The sequence below is a fragment of the Zingiber officinale genome, chromosome 1A, assembly GCF_018446385.1.
Source record: "Zingiber officinale cultivar Zhangliang chromosome 1A, Zo_v1.1, whole genome shotgun sequence".
Taxonomy (NCBI): domain Eukaryota; kingdom Viridiplantae; phylum Streptophyta; class Magnoliopsida; order Zingiberales; family Zingiberaceae; genus Zingiber; species Zingiber officinale.
In genome coordinates this window covers 120,983,196-121,003,388 of record NC_055987.1, presented here as the reverse complement: position 1 = coordinate 121,003,388, position 20,193 = coordinate 120,983,196, and the positions used below count along the sequence as shown (strand labels likewise).

At 38.8% G+C, this 20,193-nt stretch overlaps 1 long non-coding RNA gene and 1 pseudogene across 1 annotated transcript; both read right to left on the bottom strand.

Annotated features, from left to right (window-relative positions):
* Positions 1 to 803: 803 nt before the first annotated feature.
* LOC122002263 lies at positions 804 to 2,193 on the bottom strand (annotated as a pseudogene).
* Positions 2,194 to 14,644: 12,451 nt separating this feature from the next.
* Positions 14,645 to 17,242, bottom strand: LOC122009581. Its single transcript, XR_006119592.1, has 4 exons — positions 17,161 to 17,242; positions 16,978 to 17,064; positions 15,790 to 15,834; positions 14,645 to 14,711 (listed from the first exon to the last, which is right to left on the bottom strand). It is a non-coding gene; the product is annotated as an uncharacterized LOC122009581 (long non-coding RNA).
* Positions 17,243 to 20,193: the final 2,951 nt, after the last annotated feature.

The window sequence follows — 20,193 nt, the reverse complement described above, 5'->3', positions numbered from 1 at the left end:
TTCTGCTCCATGGTCGTTCGGGCTCAGTAGGTTGTTCCTCGTCCGGTTGGACAAGCGATCCGGTAGGACTAGCCTTTGTGTAGTCATAGTTATGAGCATGTGATGTCCTCTATATGATTGTCTCGGCCGGATGAGCGATATGCTCCGATGAGCTTCATGCCGATCAGGATCCTTCATGGTCGGTCGGCATGTTGCCACCCGCTCAACCGGCTCTTTCCTTCATTTAGCCGCCTTGATTTTGACTTTCACATCAGTTACTGTCCCTGCCTTTGACCCACGCTTGATGGATTCCCATTATCGCCACATCAATAACTATTATCAATTACTTTTATTGTCCCCTTAACTAAATCAAAGTTATGATTCTCTTTCCATACTACTATTCGGCTAAGCACCTGCCTCCCGACCACTCTCTAGGTCTAATATGCTTTGAGCATCTCATGGATTTGAACATGTTTCCCGAACACATCATGGGTCTAAATGTGCTTCCTGAGTACCTCATGATCCTGTCTCCAACTTTTGAGCACCTTCAAAATCTGATTCCAGAACACTTCAGATTCAGAATCTAATTCCCAAGCTCTTTCGAATTCTTAATCCGATTTAGCACCCTCTAACTCAGGATCTGACTGCTAAACTTAGCTTCTTAAATCCACACCAAGCCCAATCTCTTCTTCTTTTTTTATGGGCCCAATCCGGCCGGTCCAAACATGACAATCTTAGATTATTAGGGAGTATTAATCTTAAATACTTAAAATTTTCTATTGCAAATAAACAAATTGCAAAAAGCCTAGAAATGATACGTTCAAAGTGTCCCAGAACATGGCACTAGACACTTCTTCACTGTTCGTTTGAGCCCTCTGTTTTTTTTCCCTCCGTCTCTGATAAACACAAGATTTGATCTGTATTGGCAATATCTATCACCACTTTTTCCCCTTGTTCATCAGTGAATCAACTAATTTTCATTTTGCTAACGCTTTTGATTTGAAGCCCATCAGCTCCGGCGCGAACCTCATGAGCCCCGGCAGAGAACTGGGCGAGAACTTCCTGGCAAACAAGAAGCAAGTCCTGGTGGGCCGGCCGTTGTAGTTGCAACTGCTCCCGTTCCTCATCGTCTCCAGCAACTCCGCCGTCACGTGCTCCCCCGAATACATCGCCGGATGCGCCCCGCCCCTCGACCAGTCCACCCACGTCACGCTCCGGTTGTGGGTCCGCGCCGGGTACCGCACGCCCACCAGCGTCGGCAAGTAGTGCTCGTCGGAGTAGCAGCGGCTGCAGTGATTCTGGAAGAGCGGGAAGTAGTCCCTATCGGCCACGACCGCGACCGCGACTTCGCGGTCGACCTCGAACCACTGCGAGCCCTTGCGCCATTGCTGGGGCTGCAGCCGGGGGCGGAACCGCGCCGGGAAGCGGCCGCGGCCCTCGTGGCCGGGGACGTCTTTGGACTCGACGTGGACGCGGGAGGAGTTGATGAGGTAGGAGTAGACGGTGGGGAAGTCGAAGAGCGGGATGCAGGACTCTGAGAGGAGGACAAACCTCTGATTGGAGAAGTCGAGGAGGGCGTTGGCGAGGAGACGGCGCTCAGCCTCCATCATGTTCATCCCACCCCAACTCACCGTCTGAAATAAACAACAATGACGACGATAACAAAAATACGAACTAAAGCGATCAATTTACAGGGAGAGAAGAAGAAGAAGAAGAGACCTTGCTGGGAATTCGTCGGCACTGGAACACCGATCCATGGGGTTCTGGTTCTGACCCATTGAAGTCGGGGTCGGCATGCACGTAGATGGAGTACGACCCCTCATTCCCTTCGAAGAACCTCTCCCACAGAGGAGCAAGGGGCAGCTCCCCTCGGGTGAGAAACAGGAACGCCACCTTGGGCCTCTGCTAGAATGGCAGCTTCTTGACTCTCGGCACCATGGATGCCCTCCACAGCAGCTCCTCCTCCTTCATGTCGTGCATTACCTCCCTAAGCTCGTGGAATTCACCTAAGTCACCGCCGCCCTCGCCAGGCTGCTTCTCAGCCGCCGGAGTGTGATTGACCATGGAGGACGGCGGCGGTGGAGTTGAAGAATGTTGGAGGAAGAATCGCAGGGTATCGAACCTAGAGATGGTACCGAGGGCAAAGCCGAGGCTACAGAAGAGAAGAAATTGGAGGAACAGGGAAACGGAGAGCTTCTTTTTTTGTTTGGTCATTGTTCAAATGCAATTTCATCTCTGTAAATGGTAATGCTTATAATTGCAGGATGGGAGACTCAAAGAGTCAAAGTCTGAGGTTTGACCACTAAATTAGAGAAGAGGGAGAAAAAGAAGAGAGATCCATCCCTCTTCCCGTAGAGTCTAGCGCTCTAGAAGATAAGCAGAACAAAAATTCCGTCGTTGGAGAAGTGAATAAAAAATTAATTAAAATGGAATTCAATATAATTAAAAAAAAAATAGTTCTGCAGAACGCAGCGCAGTTGATTAAGGCAGAATTATTTGCTTAGCACGGATTCGAATCGTGAGGTTGGCAGCCGCGAAATGTCCTCCTCCTGGGTCTACTGTAAATCTGATTTATGCATCTATATTTGATTATGGGACTGACGAATATAATCACCTTTTCATTTCCACTTTAAAAAGGAATTAAGAATAATATAAATGGTAGTTTAGTTCTAAGTTATGAGTTTTAGGAAGATTATAACTCATTTATATTGACTCATACTTATAAATATTATAAATTGATGTGCCCCGTAGTTCACGTCCTGGAAGTCTCCAGGAACTTGACAGTGCAAGTCCATGCTAGATGGCAAGTATATCTGAATGTCAAACTAAGTGCTTATGGCTCAAAAGTCCTTAGGGAATTTATAGCGCGGGCCTACGTACCCATAGAACGTAAATGAAAACTTATGACTTGAATTAAATCATAAGTTCTCATTTACGTTCTATGGGCACACAGGCCCGCGCGATGCCTCCTGACACATCGCGATGGCACCTTGTGCCGATGCCGGAACAAGATGTTTTATCCATATCAGGTGAAATGATTTGAGATTTTAATCCATAATTTTACAAAGGGGTTCCAACTTGAACTGTGATGATGTATAAGAACATTAATACTAGATGTTTATCTACAATTCTAAACATAAAATCAAGAACTGAGTTATCAACCAATATTCGCTTGCATGTGTGAGATGATCTAACAAAAAAATCATAATAATCAAGAAATAGATCTTTTCTTAATACTCACCAGTAAGGAATTTTGATAGAGCAACATAATATGACTAATTGAAAATAAGGACATATATCATATCATTTTAAATTACTCTCACAACCTTAATAGTTTTATAAAGGATTAAAAGTAAATTTGAATAATTAGTCAAGTCATGATATAAATCTCTATTGAAAATACATCTTCAATAGGCATGAGGAAGGATTTGTCAAGCTGACGTATTGGATCTGGTATAACAGCTATAAGGAATTATCCAATACCTGCATGAGATACAACAACTATAAGGAATTATCCTTGATCATTATTCATTATATAATGTAGGTAATTTGATATTTATAGGTCTGGGTAGAATTCCTAAAGGTTTGCCTAATAGCCCTCTAATGTTTAAATAATTTTTCTGTATAATACTACTCAAATACTGAAATACATACCATATTACCATTCTTAATACTAGACAACAAACAAAAAAGAAATAAGATATGGAAAATCAAAACCTAGAATTATATTATAGAACTCTTATCCTAATTATTTGACAAAGAGAGAGAAACATTAGAGGATTAGGGCGTACATAAACCTAAAAGATGAATGGTGGATTCGTCTCGTTGCTGGAAAACATGGCAGATCTTGTGCGAGCTGCGACTTGCGGCGTTAGAAAGAAATACGATGTCGTGCAAAGAACAGAGAAAGAGCTGTAGCGTATGAAAAAAGAGGAGATCGAAGGGGGAAAAGAGGATGATTGAAGGGGGGAAAAAAGGAGATCTTGTGTATAGCCGGTGTACCTCCTCGTCCTCGACTTCACCTGTGTGAAGCCCGACGTCGCGTGCCAGCATGGGTGGATCACGGATGTAAGGGGTGGCAAGTAGGTTAATGAATCAGGCTTGGGCATAATTTTTTTTTACTATGCTATTTAGTAGATAATGGGCCAAATGAGGACTGAACTACAACCCAGGCCTACCACCCCTTGCATCCGCCCATAAGCTACATCCTAAAAGAATACCTTGGACTCAAAAGTACATGGACTCAAAAATATATCGAAAGCATATGGACTCAAAAGTACATGGACTCAGAAGTATATAGACTCAAAAGTACATAGATTCAAAAGTGCACAGATTTAAAGTATATGGACTAAAAAGTACATAGACTTAGAAGTATATGGACTCAAAAGTATATGGACTCATAAGCACATGGACACAAAAGGACTTAGAGGTATATGGACTCAAAAATACATGGACTTGAAAGCACATGGACTCAAAAGTACATGGATTCATGAGTACATGGATTTGGAAGTGTGATTCATAAGCGTAAGAATTGGCAACATCCTTGAAGCAATCTGATAGTCGGTCCACCAGGGGATGTCATCAATTAGGCCATGAGAGCAGTCCCTTGGAGACATCTCTCCTAGACTCCAATCCCTCCAGCCAGTTTACTGAGTCACTCTCTTCAACTTTCTTTGAGTTTGAAATCCAATCTACCAAGAGACGTCAACAACCAAAGGAATACCCATTGCATCACAAGATATCCCATATATGAGGTAACAATTGCAACTCTATACCTACCAAAGATAGTCTCATAGCATCATGGTGAATCTTTGACATGAAGCGACAACCATCTCTTTTCCCTAAAGTTGTTGTTGCCCATATTGCAGAATGGTGGCTGGCCCAAGTGGTTGTGCATGCAAAACTAAGCTCCATTTCTATAAAAGGAAAATGAAGTTCATTGGAGGGGAGTTCATCTCTTCTTCTCTCTTGGCCACTTGGCCAAACAACTTGTTGTGAGTAAAGACAATGGTTTGACCAAGAATCAAACATTGCTCTTTTTCTTCAATTTTTCTACTGCTACTTCAATTAAAGCTCTTCCTCTAGTGGAAGGCATTCTATGTTACAAATATGCTCTGCTACCTGCAAAAGCCCTTCCTCCAGTGGAAGACATTTTATCCATTGTCTTTGTCCTTTCAAAATCATTGTAACTGATGGTATTGTTAACCTGACAACGGTTTTTAAACCATTGTCTTTTAATACAAACAACAATAGTTTTGCAACGTTTAAAAAACACTATCCTTTAAATGCGATAGACAATAGTTTTGCAATGATTTTAAACCGTTGTCTTTTAATACTGTAGACAAATAGAAGATGAATGAAAATCAAATCTACTTCAATCAACAACATATTATTAAATAAACAATCAATATAAGTATACAAATTATCATCCTTACACTTCTATAATAAATATAATTACTCACACACAAAGGAATTTTAATTAGATTATTCTCTTACCTTGAATGTTTTTTGCTCATTGACTTTAACCATCTTCTCGTTTAAATCCCAAAGCTTTCTTGCTAGTTCTTTATACTTGGCGTGGTTACTCGTATCCTTCTCATTGCAATCGTCAAAGTACTTACCAGTCACACCCTTAAGGTTAGATGCAATTCTTCATGTCAACTCCATTATAGCCAGTGCACTCAGTAAGTTTCTTGCTCTACAAATTAAAGAGAGTTTAGTTCTTGATACAATATAGTTATAACATAGATCTATCTCTAGTTATCTTATCTAGGGATGACTTTTTACATCAATGGTATATTTAGAAACAAAGACAACTGAAGCAGCAACTAGAGATGGCAAGAATTTGAGGCATCCATAATCCAGCAAGCTCAACTAGAAAATGTCCTAGAACAAGGAACTAGATGATTGTTACAGTCAACTAGCTGTGATTCAAAAATATAAAAAGAAATGCAATGTAAATCAAATATTTGTATCCATGAATAATAATTATTAAAAGTAAAAATACACATCACACCTCAACCAATCAAAGAGGAACAAGGAGCAAGTCCAACATAATCTTAAGCATCAATGCGAACTTGTGGAGCACATATTATTTGAAGGAATGTATAATGAGTTAAAAATGCAAGCAATTTGAAGACATAATTTATCAAATAAAATCTGAAACATAAAAATCCATGGTAGCTTCAGTAGAATGTTCTTCGTCAGATATTATCTTTCCAATCCTAGCTAAAGCCTCCTCTTCAAGATGTTCTCATCCTTCACTAAGAGTGCAATCAATGCCCATTTACATGAATTTCATGTAATTTTATGCCTTGTGGGTCATTAAATACTTTGGCTAAAAGTGTTTGATGATCTTAAAAGACTCAATTTTTTTTTTAAAAAAATGAGCATGAATATACTTAGAAAAATACTAGTGATAATTTAGCATAATTTTAAGGCCTTTAGGAGTATCATACACTTTTAACTAAATATGTTTAACAACTAAAAATTAATTTGAATCACATCAGTCAATTAGAGTTAATTGAGGTAATCATTTTAAAATATTTGATGGTCATAAAACATGGATAGGTAATATGGTGTACATCATTTGGCATGAACCTTAGGCATATAGGGTTACAATACTATAGCTAATTATAGTTGGATGGCTAGCTGACTGTCAACATATTAAATTGAAGATCTAATATAATTGTTTTGTTATTTTATATGTTTATTAAAGTAAAAGTGTTCTACAATCTGTTATAAAATATTAGAGGGTGGTTTCATATTATTCGATAATAAATTGAAGATAATTACATCTAACATTGAAGATAATGCATATTTAAACACTAAGCACCATGAAAGATCTATTCTCATCTGACAAAGATCCATTGAATACAATCAATCAATTGGGGTTGTATTTTAGTGCATCACTGGTGTCTTATTCCTCGACATAACTTGAATTCTAAAAGATATAACACAAATCTTTTGATCATTTTAATGATAAGGAAAAGAATATGCAACAATGTCAAAATGGGTACAACCAACAAGGCCCATGCTCTACCCTTATTCCTCATGTTTTATACAACTTATTCGTCAAGTTAGAATGTAATAAGAGAGAAGAATAGATAAATAGAATCATGGAAGAAGACCTAACTTGGTCGAAAACTTAAACACCATGGTGTGCTTGTACTTCTCTCCAACCTACACCACAATGGATGGAAAGTTTGGTTGGTTATTGCCATTTGGAACATATATCTTCTAGTAGCGGTACCTAGAACATTCATCTTCTGGCAGCGGTACCTGGAACATACTTCTCTTCAAAGCCTAATCTTGTGAAAGATCAATTTATGCAAAGGTACCTGGAACATACATCTTCTAGTAGTGGAGTTCATGAGAGGCGAGTAATCACTTCCTCAGTAGAGACGGCGAGCAATGATGATAAGGGAGAGGAGAGGCGAAGGGGCTTAGAGTTAGAGGAGCGGAGCATGCCACAATGAGTGCCATCAGGGTGAAGCGAAGGAAGGTGAAGGTAGATCAATCTGACCATGAGAGGGGTCTCGTCAGCATTGGGGCCAAGAAGCCGAAGAACGTGAGAGGAGTCACAGTGAAGGGTCGAATGCCTCACCGTCGATATGCCAGAGAAGCGTCGAGGGAGATGGAGGTGAGTCTTTAACGAAGGAGGCGGACCTTTGACGATGAAAGGGAGGGTTTTTTTTATTGTCGATACTTTGAGAAATATTTAGATTTAAGAAAATTGATATTTTAACCAAAATATCTATTGTCTTGAAATCCAAAAAGGCAAAAAAAGACAACAGTCAGAAAAATCATTGTCGTAGCCCTTATAACAATAGTTAAACACAACGGTTTTAAAATCTGTTATCTTATCCCCTCCAAACAATGCTAAAAGACAATGGTTTTTCAAAAACCATTGTCTTTGTCAAAAAAGGCATAAAAAGACAATGATTTTTGTTAAAACCGTTGTCTTTTAACTGTTGTTAATTACAGATTTTCTTGTAGTGTCTGGAAGGTACACTGACTCTCTAAAGTCCTTCCTCCAACAGAAGGCACGCCAACTCTCAAAAGCCCTTCCCCAACAGACAACACCTCAACATAGCTTGTCAAAGCCCTCCCCCTATGGAAGTTCACTCTTTTATAGTTCAAGCCCTCTCCTTGAGGGGGCACCTTCTTATTCAACACTTTGCTAACTTAAGAAACAGAGTAGTTAAGCCAACAATGTTGGCCCCCGCTATTAGTGTTGATATTATGGTTGGTCACAAGGGGAGTTGTACGGAGATAGTGTTGGGATATGCCCAATGTGGTGTATACTTAACATGTTCTGCAAAACATGTAGCGGAAGCAAAAATATGATGATAAAACTATTTTATTACTTACAACACACACACACCACACATATGTAGAATATAATCACGCAGACATAATCATAAAACAAAAATTTAATAATAGCGTACCTTACGGATGATGCTTAGGGAAAAGGACATCAATTTTAGCAACTTCCACGAACCTCGCCTCTATTTATATCCACGTCGAGTTATTTAAAATAACTCTAGTGAACAATAAGATTCGCCTCCGATTGGTACTAGATAAGTGTGGAGGCAATGCAATCCAAGAGAAGGAAGAAGAAGCAAAAGCCCGAGGAAGAAAAACTTCTTCCTTAACTTTTAGTGGTTGGCGGCAAAGAGAGGAGAGGAGAGAGAGGGAGACTAGGTTTCCAAAAATCTAAACTTGTTGGGACCGAAATATAGCTAGAGGGGGGGGGGGGGGGGGGGGGGGGGGGGGGGTGAATAGTTCGGTGCAATCTCGTGCTCGTCGTTACTTGTTTCTTGAGATGATATACAGCGGAAAATACAAGAAGAAACAACACTCAACGCTAACACTAGGGATTTACTTGGTATCCACCTCAAGAAGAGGTGACTAGTCCAAGGATCCACACACTCACACACCCTCCACTATGTAAACACTCCTTTTCGGTAACTACCGAAGGTGGAGAAGCCCTACAATACTCTCAATACAACAAGAAACAAAGAGAAGCAAATACAAGGGAAAGCTTACACGGTTTACCCAAGAAACCCTAACCCTAGCTTATTCTTCTTGTTGTAGATCCACCTCTTGACTTGGAAATGCCTCCAAAAACTTTCAAGATCTGGCGGTGAGAGCTCTGTGGAGGAGCCGTGGAATCGCTATGAAGATCGGAGATGAAAGCCGAGAGATGTGCCGAGAGAAATGCTCGCCAACAGCTAAATATGACGCTAACGGTCAAATCCCAATCGATTGGATTGCTCTCAATTGATTGGGGAGGCTTTGGATCGATTGGTCGATCGATCCAGAGCGTCACTGTGCTCCTAGAAATTGCCTGGATTGATCGGCTGATCGATCAAGGGCTTATCGCTCAAAATTACAGCTCCCAATCGATCAGCTGATCGATTGGAGGCTCCCTATCGATCGGTCGATCGATTGGGAGGCTTTCTATGTGATTGGGAATTCTCCCCAATCGATCGGCTGATCGATTGGGGAAGCCTTTGTCGTGGGGACTCACCCAATCGATCAGCCGATCGATTGGGCATGAGCCAATCGATCGGCTGATCGATCCAGCTCCTTGTTTTTACCCAAAACCAAGTCCAAAGTCCTCTAAACCAACATCCAGTCAACCATGACCTGTTGGTACATCATGCCTAGCATCCTGCCACCTTTGACCTGCTAGGACTCTCTCACTAAGTGTCCGGTCAATACCTTTGCCCCACTTGGACTTCCACCAGATGTCTGGTCAACCTTGACCCATTTGGATTTCCTGTGCCTGGCTTCACTCACCAGGACTTCCCTTCTGCCTAGCTTCACTCACTAGGACTTCTCCTCTGCCTGGCTTCACTCACCAGGACTTTCCTTACTGCCTAGCTTCACTCACTAGGACTTCTCCTCTGCCTGCCTTCACTCACCAGGACTTTCCTTACTGCCTAGCTTCACTCACTAGGACTTTCACCTAGCTTCACTCACCAGGATTTTCTTTTGCCTAGCTTCACTCACTAGGTCTTTCACCTAGCTTCACTCACCAGGATTTTCTTCTGCCTAGCTTCACTCACTAGGACTTTCCACAATTGTCTGACTTCACTCACTAGAACTTTCCAATCTGCCTAATCTCCCAGTTAGGACTTTCACCTGGCTTCACTCACTAGGATTTTCTAGTCAACCTTGACCTACTTGACTCTCCTTCACAATCTCCCCACATGAACAATCACACCTGCAATCTCCATGTGTTGTCTACATGTATTGTCAAACATCGAAATCCAAACATCAATACTCGAGCTTGAACCAATTCAATCTCAGTCAACCAGGTCAACCTTGACCTAGGGAATATTGCACCAATAATCTCCCCCTTTTTGATGTTTGACAATACCTCCTTTAAGTTAGGCTAATCCCATAACCTCAAATACCTTCGTGCCAATATATGAATGAGGATTCCCTTCATTCTCCTCTTTTTCTAGAGGACAAACTCCCTCTTTGGTAATGAAGGCCTGACTTAAACCCTACATTCTCCCCCTATTGACACACATCAAAAACTCTCCCCCTGAAGAGTTACCCAACGTTGTTTACAACTTCACTCGTCGTTCACAACACAATAACGAAGGTCCCATACCTTTCATTATTCTTAACGCTCATTCTTGAGCATATACCACTTGGTATACTCACACACGATTCAAATGAAGGTCTCATACCCTTTATTGTCATCAAATGCTCATCTGTGAGCATACATCACATGAATAATGAAGATATCCACTCTCCATTACATTCAAATGCCCAACCTTAAGCATTTTCATTACAGAAGATTAACCACCTTCCACGGTGTATGAAAAATAGATTTTCATGTTCTTAAAGAGTAACTCTCCCTAAAAACATGCACGTAACTTATGTCATTGCACCAACAATGACTTGGAATCCCTAAACATATAGGAAACCCAAATTTAGAAGTTTTGATGTTCACAAATTCAATATTGAAACCAAACCTCAACCTAAACCTCTACTTAGTCTCCCTTAACCAATCCATCCTTGTTTTCATCATGAAAACTCCCCCTAAATGTATACAAATGTGTTTTGAGAGGTAAGAAATGGTTACCTAGACTAAAAATGCTGAAAATAAGCTTTCCCAGCTAAAATCAACATTTGAATCGATTGAAGTTGGATCCCAATCGATTGAACCCTACTGAATCGATCCACTGATCGATTTAGACTGCGTGGATCGATCGGCTGATCGATCCAGCGAGCTTCTGCTCGCGGGAAAACTCTTCTCAATCGATCGCCCGATCGATTGAGGCACTCTAATCGATCGGGTGATCGATTGGAGCTCTGAAAAACTGAAAATTTATTTCAGTGAATTTCAGAAACTCCCCTAAAATTCTATAAAAATCAAAAAATCATGAAAATTCATGTAGACATTCCTTAGGGCATATACTATCAAGGGAAAATAGTTTTCTATGAAAATACTTTCTATTTTCAAAGATTGACACAAACTTGGTAACTTGTAAAAAGTTTAGTGTTTTCTTCCAAGTTTGTGCTCAACTATTCAATGATGATTACTATCAAAAGATAGTCTTCATCAAGGTTTTCCAAAGCATATTTAAAATTATTTTCAAAACCAATATCCAACCATATTCTTTGGGCTCAATGCACATGACTTGTACATTAGCTTTCCCAATGATTGGAAAACACATAACTATGTGTTTTGATGAACTTAAAACTCAAAAGAATGCACTAAATCAACATCTTGAGTTTTGTTCATCATCCTAATATCTCACTTGTATTTAATGTGTACGAAACCACATACAAGTCACCTTATAGTTCTTTAGTGAGATGTAAACTTTGGTTTTTGCCCTAATCTAGGGATCATGCATATCTATCTAGACATTTTGAGGTTATGAACATCCACCAAGGATGTTACTGGTTAATGAATGTCTTTTGTCATTAATTTGCAAGGAATTTAAAATCATGCATGATGTGTTATGGCATACATCAGGGATAAATAATTTTTAAAAGAAAATTTCTTATAATGACTACATGATGAATGTATGACATGACATGATATTTTTGTATTTTTTATAATAGGGCATGAATGCAAAACATGATGTTATGACATATGATGGGCAAACAAAGCATGACAAATTAACATAAATAAAATACCTAGAATAGCTATCTAAGTATCCTTAAACCTTAACTAACTTAAATTTTAAACCTAGGTTGCCCAATATTTCTCAAGAAAAATGCCAAAATCCCAACTTGGCATTTCTTTACACTTTTATAAATTTTATGCCAATTTAAATTAAGCATATTCCTCAAATTTTGGCACAATTTACTCTTCCAAAAGAGTAACAATTTGAGTTAAGGCCTAGATTGCCTTTAATTCCCTAAGAACATACAAAAATCCCAACTTGGTAGTTCTTATGATTTTCTCAATTTATGTCACTTAAAATTACATCCAATTTCTCAAAATATGACACATTTTACTCTCTCCAAGAGTAACCGTTTATACTTTTCATTTTCAAAGGTTAATAATAACCTTAAAAATGCTCTCCGAGTGTCAACTTCATCAAAGTTGGGTTAACTACCCTTCTAATCGGAGTTGACACTCTCTATCCCTTCTAAGGGGTAGAGAAAATGCTCCTAGGAACCCAAAACCTATTGGTGCTCCTTGGATGCTCTAGGTACTCACTAGGGATAACCTCCCTAGATACCTTCCTAGTGACCTTGTTAGACTTCTTAGAAGCCTTGGTCACATTTCCTAGGTCAACTCTAGGGATTTCTTTCCTTGTGACCTTCTTTGTGACTTTCTTGGACTTCTTAGAAGTCTTAGTCGCGTTTGTTGCAAAAATACTTTTAGGGATAACTTCCCTAGTATTTTTGACTTGACCATTTGACCTAGGGTTGGTTTCATAATTATATGGAATCATATGGTAAGAAGACACATCCTTTTTGGTTTTAGGTTTGTATCCCAAACTCCTATGGCCCTTGGATGACCCTTGTTGTGCTAAACCTAGGTTTTGCTCACTTTGCCCTTTTAGGATACTTTCCATCCTCTTTAGGGTCTTTTCCATTTTATCAAGTCTTGACCTCAAGACTTGATTTTCTTCCCATAAATCCCTAGACTTTGATTTTCCCTTCAATCCTTGACCATTTTTATTTCTAGGCTTATAACTATGGTCCTTAGTGTTATTGCCTAAACTTTTACCTACCTTCCTAACCCTAGGTGTGATAGTCCTAGCATGGAGAGTCATATGTTTTTCTTTAATGCTATCACGCTTCTTATTTTTATGGTAAATAAAATTAAAATGATAAAAATTAGGACTAGCACATTTTTTACCATTATTTAAAGGGGTAGGCTCAACAAATGATACCTTGCATTTTACCTCGGAGACTCCCCCTTGAGTTGTGCTTCCTCTTTGAGCCTTAACCACTTTCTTCCCCTTGGGACATTGACTCCGATAGTATCCCTTTTGATTGCAAGAAAAGCACACAATGTGCTCCTTGCTCTTCTTTGTTCCGGGAGCGGTCTCCTTGGGCTTCTCCTTGCCCTTTGGTGCCACTTGACCCTTTTTCTTGGCTAATTTAGGACAGTTACTTTTGTAGTGCCCATGTCCCCTACATTCAAAACATATGATATGATCTTTATTTTTAGATGAAATATTTATACCTTCACATGTAGGGATGACACTTGATCCTCCATTTGATGTCTCTTGATTTTTGGAGGATACATCATCTTCTTCTCCTTTTGACCCGAATGTAGAAGCTTCTCTTCTTCTTGATCCGTCGTCACCGAAAGTCGCTCCCCCTCAATCCTAGAGGTGAAGGCTTCTTCATCTTCATCTTGTATATGGAACAAAGAGTATGCTCCCTCTTTGCCCTTTTCATTGTATTCCTTTGAAGATGAAGCTTCACTACAAGAAAAAAGCTAATAGACAACGCTTTTAAAGCGTTGTCTTTTTGCCTGAAAAAGCGTTGTTAAAGGCACTGTTGTAAAAAGTCTGCTCAACGACAACGCTTTTAAAGCGTTGTCGTTTGTACCAAAGACAACGCTTTTGCAACGCTTTAAAAGCGTTGTCGTTTTATGCAGAGGCAACGTTTTACAACGCTTTTAAAGCGTTGTTTTTGGTAGAAAAAACAACGCTTTTGCAACGCTTTAAAAGCGTAGTTATATTTTGCAAAGACAACACTATTACAACGCTTTAAAAGCGTTGTTGTTTTTTACAAAGACAACACTTCTTGCAACGCTTTAAAAGCGTTGTCATTTTAAAGAAAAAAAATTAAAAAAAAATATTTAAAAATCATTATTTTTATATTTACGAAACTATTATTTTTTTTTACCATGTCTAGATTCGAATTTTACATATAATCAACTCGGTTAGTGATTTCAAACTCATAAAAATAATAGAAATCTGACGTTGAAGTAATATTAATAATTAATTACATGAAAAGCTAGTAAATATCAAAATTTACACTAATTCTGTTTCAAAGTATATAGTGATATTCACATATAAAACAAAAGAGCACAAAAAATCTGTTTTGAACATCTACAATCTGTTTAGCCAACAATCTGTTTACTGAATACTGAATACTGAATACTGAAGTAGCCAACAATCTGTTTACTCAAAATAGTACAGTAGTTACTGAATCCATACGCTTATATGTACTGATCAATTACTGAATCCAGACGCTCCTTAGTGTACTGATCTCGACTGTCCTGTATCCACCTACAAAAGAAACAAAACAAAACAATCATTACTGATGAGCATATATGAGCATTTCTGATGGCTCTCAAAAGAAACAAAATAATCATCATGACTTTCTACCAAAAGAAACAAAATTTACACTAATCTTAATGAAGATTTTCAGATCCTTGATGTAAAATAGTTTTCAAATTGCATGCAGCTATCTGACTGCTTTATTAAACTGATCTCATGCAGCTTGTTCGCCGAGATTGTTCGCCGTTTTCAAATTTACTAGAGTGAAATTCTAACAATCTTTTTTCCATAGATTGTTCGCCGAGATTTATTAAACTGAACCATTTCTTTCTCCCTCTTTCCATGGAACTGGATTAAGTATTCATATAGAAAAAGTTGAAATAGATTTTCTTAAAACTTGAACATGCAACCTGCAAAATAAGTTAATAAATAAAAATGGACTACGCAACAAAGTGACCATATGCCATCCACAACAGTTTTTTTAGAGCATTAAGAAATTGCTACATAACTGGCTTCTTCCCTTTTGTTCTAACTAATTCCAAAATTAATAGCAAAAGAAAATAATTATGTACTCCAAATAATTAATTAACAGTTAATTTCAGACTTATGCTGAAGTCTCATTGAACAAAATGGCATTTCCTCATACCACAATATCCTAAAGCATTGAATGTCTAGGTCTGGACAGCTATGTTAATCCTGTGAGCACATTAAGATTCATGGGAAAATCATCATAGTGTGCATTATACATTCAGTTTGTTTTCAGTGAATTGTCTACTATTTATGATTTTGACGGATGAGGAACAGTCATGTCAACACTAATGGTTGTTGGTGTGGACCAATGTGAATTGTATTCTAAAGCTTACTAATTCTAGAGAATTGATATCTATTTCCAAACTAGATGAAGCTGAATAAAATTGCAAACGAAGAACTCATAACGAATAAGTATTACAAGAATGAAAAAGTATACAAATCAACTTATTTTCACTTTAAGTGATAAGTGAAATTATTCCAAACAATGTTAGAACTTATCTATAATACTACTAAATAAAATCTTATATTGGGATGAATGTGATCATTCAGTACTCACATTTTCTATCCATGCCATCTCTACCATGTAGTTTGAGCATTTCTCCTGTGAATGAAAATTGAGGAATAAGATTGAATGACAACTTAGAAAGGTCAATGAGAAATTGAATAAGGAAACAAGTAATCATTATTTACATTTAACACATCAACTGCATACAGAACTTAGAAACTATCTTTTTTCCATACATCCCTCCAGGACTCCTATATAGATAGATAGTGCAAAGAATGGATGAAAGACACATACACAATAGGAATACGACTGTAAATATGTGGAGCAAGCACCAAATTCATGAAAAGAAACTGAACACTAAAAGAACATATATATATTTTTTCTCTTTTGAGAAAGAAAGCAAGAAAGAAAGAGAGATCATACCTTAACATGCTTTACAAGAACGTGAATCTCACAACTCAAGATCCTGCTTTATCAAAACCAACACAAGATCACAGAAAATAAAAAAAGTATCTTTTCAAAAAAATAAAAAAAAAAAGTCTTGTGAAGCAATGCATGTTAACAGCCTAATTAGCAGCAACAATCTGATAAACCAAAAAAAAAAAAGGAATGTAAAAACACTTTGCTCCTTAAACCTCAATGGCGGATTATCAATTAAGAAACAAGGTAAAAGCGCCCAGACGAACGAGAAATCAATGAAACCTGAAATAATCACCCTAAACGGGCAAAAAAAGTATCTTTATTCAAAAAATTAGTCTTGTGAAGCAATGCATGCTAATAGCCTAAATAGCAGCATCAGTCTGATACACCAAACAAAAAAGAATGTAAAACACTTGGCTCCTTAAATCTCAATGGAAGCAAACAAGCCGAACATAAATGATTCACCCTAATCGCCTCTAATGAATCATGATGAGTTCATAGTGAGGAGATGGAACGAGATCATCGAACAAGGAAAACGAAGAACAAAGATATCAAATAGAACAAGGAAAAAGAGGGATAACACAAATAGCAGCAGCTCATAATTAAAACAAAAATGCTACTATTCAGAATAAACTAATAAATGATATAATAAGAGAAACTATGTTCAGTAGAATAACAGTACTAATAGATAACAAACACATTTTGTGATTAGACAAGTTGAAATATCAGAGTTGAAGGGGTGAGGGATAGCACAAGATAAAAGAAACTCCAGTTAACAGCCAACTCCGATCATAAATATGAAGGGGTGAGGGAACGCACCTACTCATAAATATGATCTTGTATACATTCTGCCAACTCCGATCGCACCTCATCAATTTCTTCTCGAGAATACTCTGCTTGTGTGAACTGTGAACATTAATGAGGAAAAAAAATCAACATTGACTTTGCATATTTTAAATAGTTTATTTCAAATAATTTGAGACATAAGCAAGTAAACATTACTATAGATCGTAGTGAATCTCTTTCGATAATTTCAACTTCTTCAACAATTTGTCTCATAAATCGCATCACATAGTAACCACATTGTTTGACATCTTGTTGTCGAGGAGCCTATGGAAATTAGAGACATATTATTAATGATAAACATACACATTAAAATATATGTTATATGTAATTACACATACCTTTACTATTACCCACATAGCCTTTTTTATACCTTTCCTTCCCTTGCTTGAATTAAACAATCTTAAGGCCCTTCATACATTAATGATTTTTTTATATATGAGTTTTGTATTAACATAAATGCTTAATAAAAAAGAAATATGAACTCACATTTCCACTATATATTTCCAATCCTCATCATGAATGCGGTGCCTTAGAGAATCCAACAAATAAATAACTTCATTGTAAGGGTCAATAACAGTGAGAATCCAATGAAAACTATGCAACAAACACATAATTAGTGCATATAATTCAATAAATTATCAAAAGACAACAATTGAAAGTGATGTTTTAATTCTTACTTACCCGATATTACATGGCACCAATACAAGTTGATCTACAGATGCACCACTTAGCCTGCCTGCCAAATGACTTGCCCTTTGGTTTAGCCTTTCAAACTTACCTTTTTTGTCATTTGCATTTCAAAAACATCTGAAAGAGTGCCTAAGCTAAGGATTTACTACTTCAGTCAACAACTTAAAGAAGAGAGCTACAAGCAACAAGCTGAAGAATGTTAGTGGTGCAGTAATTGACATTTCTACTAACTAAAGGAAGCACGCTAGTCTTTCTTAATAGAAATTGATTTCTGCAAAATAGTTGCGATGCAGTCAAATGAAGTTAACCTGTATGCAATACATACACTCCAGACATGTTAGGAAATGAATTGGGGATAGTTATCATGTTGACAAGGTACTACTTTGGGGATCTCTCCTGGACCAGTCGATTCAAAGATACATCATTTCATTTGAATGAAAGCAGTATACTAAGTAGGATCATTTCAAAATCAAATACCACCCATATTTTGCAAGAGAAGTGTATAGTAACAACAAGAAACTTAAATATACTGCACTTCACCTACCTAATGCCAGCCACACTTGGATCTTGAACTCCCGAGTCAATACCACCAATATCTCCAGAGGAATTCCGTAAGCCAGCAGTTGTCTTCATCATCATCTTCAGTATTGTGCTTCGGATTTTGGTCAGACCAATAGATGAAACTAATTTTGAGAATGTTAAAATTCGCAAGGTTTGACACAGGAGTAGTCTGGGCTTCGCACAACGATCATTAATTTATAACATATCCCTCCATCTAGGGCTCAGTATGGGCAAGAACCTTGACGGCGATTGAGGGAACCAGAGCCCGGGGGAAGGTGGCGGCTGCAGCCCGGGTGACGGCCCGGCCCCCAAAATTCCTGGTTGCGGCAACGACGAGAGGGCAAAGTTGGGAGTCAACGGCGTAGGGTAGCGGAACCCCGGCGAAAGCAGGGGGTAAGGAGATCTGGGTGAGAGCAGATCCAAAAACGCGGTCGGAGAAGGGAAAGCGGACGGCGGAGTAAGGGGCGGAAGCGAGGCCGAATTATGGAGCCCTCGGGGGGAAGGGGAAGGGAAGGGGAAGGGAGGGCGCGGGGAAGGGAGCAGCCCTGGGGAGGGAAGCGGCGGGCGGGGGTGGCGGGAGGTGTCGGAGCTGAGGAGGGAGCTTTCGAGGTAGCGCATGTAGGCGGAGACGGGGGACTCCGCCCAGCTGGGGCCGGAGAGGAGTTTGCTGGAGAGGAGAGGAGTTTGCTGGAGAGGAGTTTGCCAGAGAGGAGTTGGATGGAGAAGGCCGCGCGAGATGAGGAGTACTTGGGAGAAAGGTTCGGGACTTGAAAATGATCGGAAGATAGAAGTTGGGAGAAGGGTTTGGGTTTTCTACTCCTTACCTAGATCTAACGGTTTGTATTAATCAAGATTTAGATCCAACGGTTTGTATTAATCAAGATTTAGATGAGATTTTAAACATAGACAACACTTGTTAAAAAGCGTTGTCGTAGACACTAAAAATCAGTCTAATAGACAACGCTTTTTACAAAGCGTTGTCATTGACCCGTAAAAATCACTAATAGACAACGATTTTTAGAAAAGCGTTGTCTATTAATAAGAAAATAATGAAATAGACAACGCTTTTCACTAAAAGCGTTGTTAAAAAAAAATAGACAACGTTTTTTATAAAAAGCGTTGTCGTTTAAGTGTTGTAGAATCCCAATTTTCTTGTAGTGCTTCTTGGACTTCTTCTTCTTTGGAAGTTGAGCATCTCTCAACTTCGGAGTCCTCTTGCTCTTGGTCTTGCTCCAATGAGTCGCCCTCTTTGGATTCTTCATTGTTTTGTACAGTGGAGGGGATCTCATGTATTTTTGCCATTTTGCTCCATAGCTCCTTGGCATTCTCGAATTCTCTAATTTGAGCTAAAATATTGCTTGGCAACAAATTGATCAATAGTTTGGTCATTTTATCATTTGCCTCGATCCTTTGAATTTGGTTTTTGCTCTATTGGCTCTTCTTGAGGATCTTTCCCTTTGAATTTCTTGGAGCCTCGAAGTCTTCCATAAGAGCAAACTATTGCTCTATCTCCATCATAAGAAAGTTTTTGATTCTTGATTTCCAAGAATCGAAACTCATGGATACATATGGTGGAGGCACTCTCTATCGAATCTGAATCCATCTCCGAATTCCATTTAAAGTTAAGCTTGATGATGAAGTCTTTGACTTGATAGAATTTGCTCTAACTTCTACACCCTCTAGTTTGTTGCCCCTTCCGGCGATGATTCCGGTGAAAAGCGACCTTGCTCTGATACCACTTGTTGGGACAGAAATGTAGCTAGAGGGGGGGGGGGGGTGAATAGCTCGGCGCGATCTCGTGCTCATCATTGCTTGTTTCTTGAGATGATATGCAGCGGAAAATACAAGAAGAAACAACACTCAATGCTAACACTAGGGATTTACTTGGTATCCACCTCAAGAAGAGGTGACTAGTCTAAGGATCCACACACTCACGCA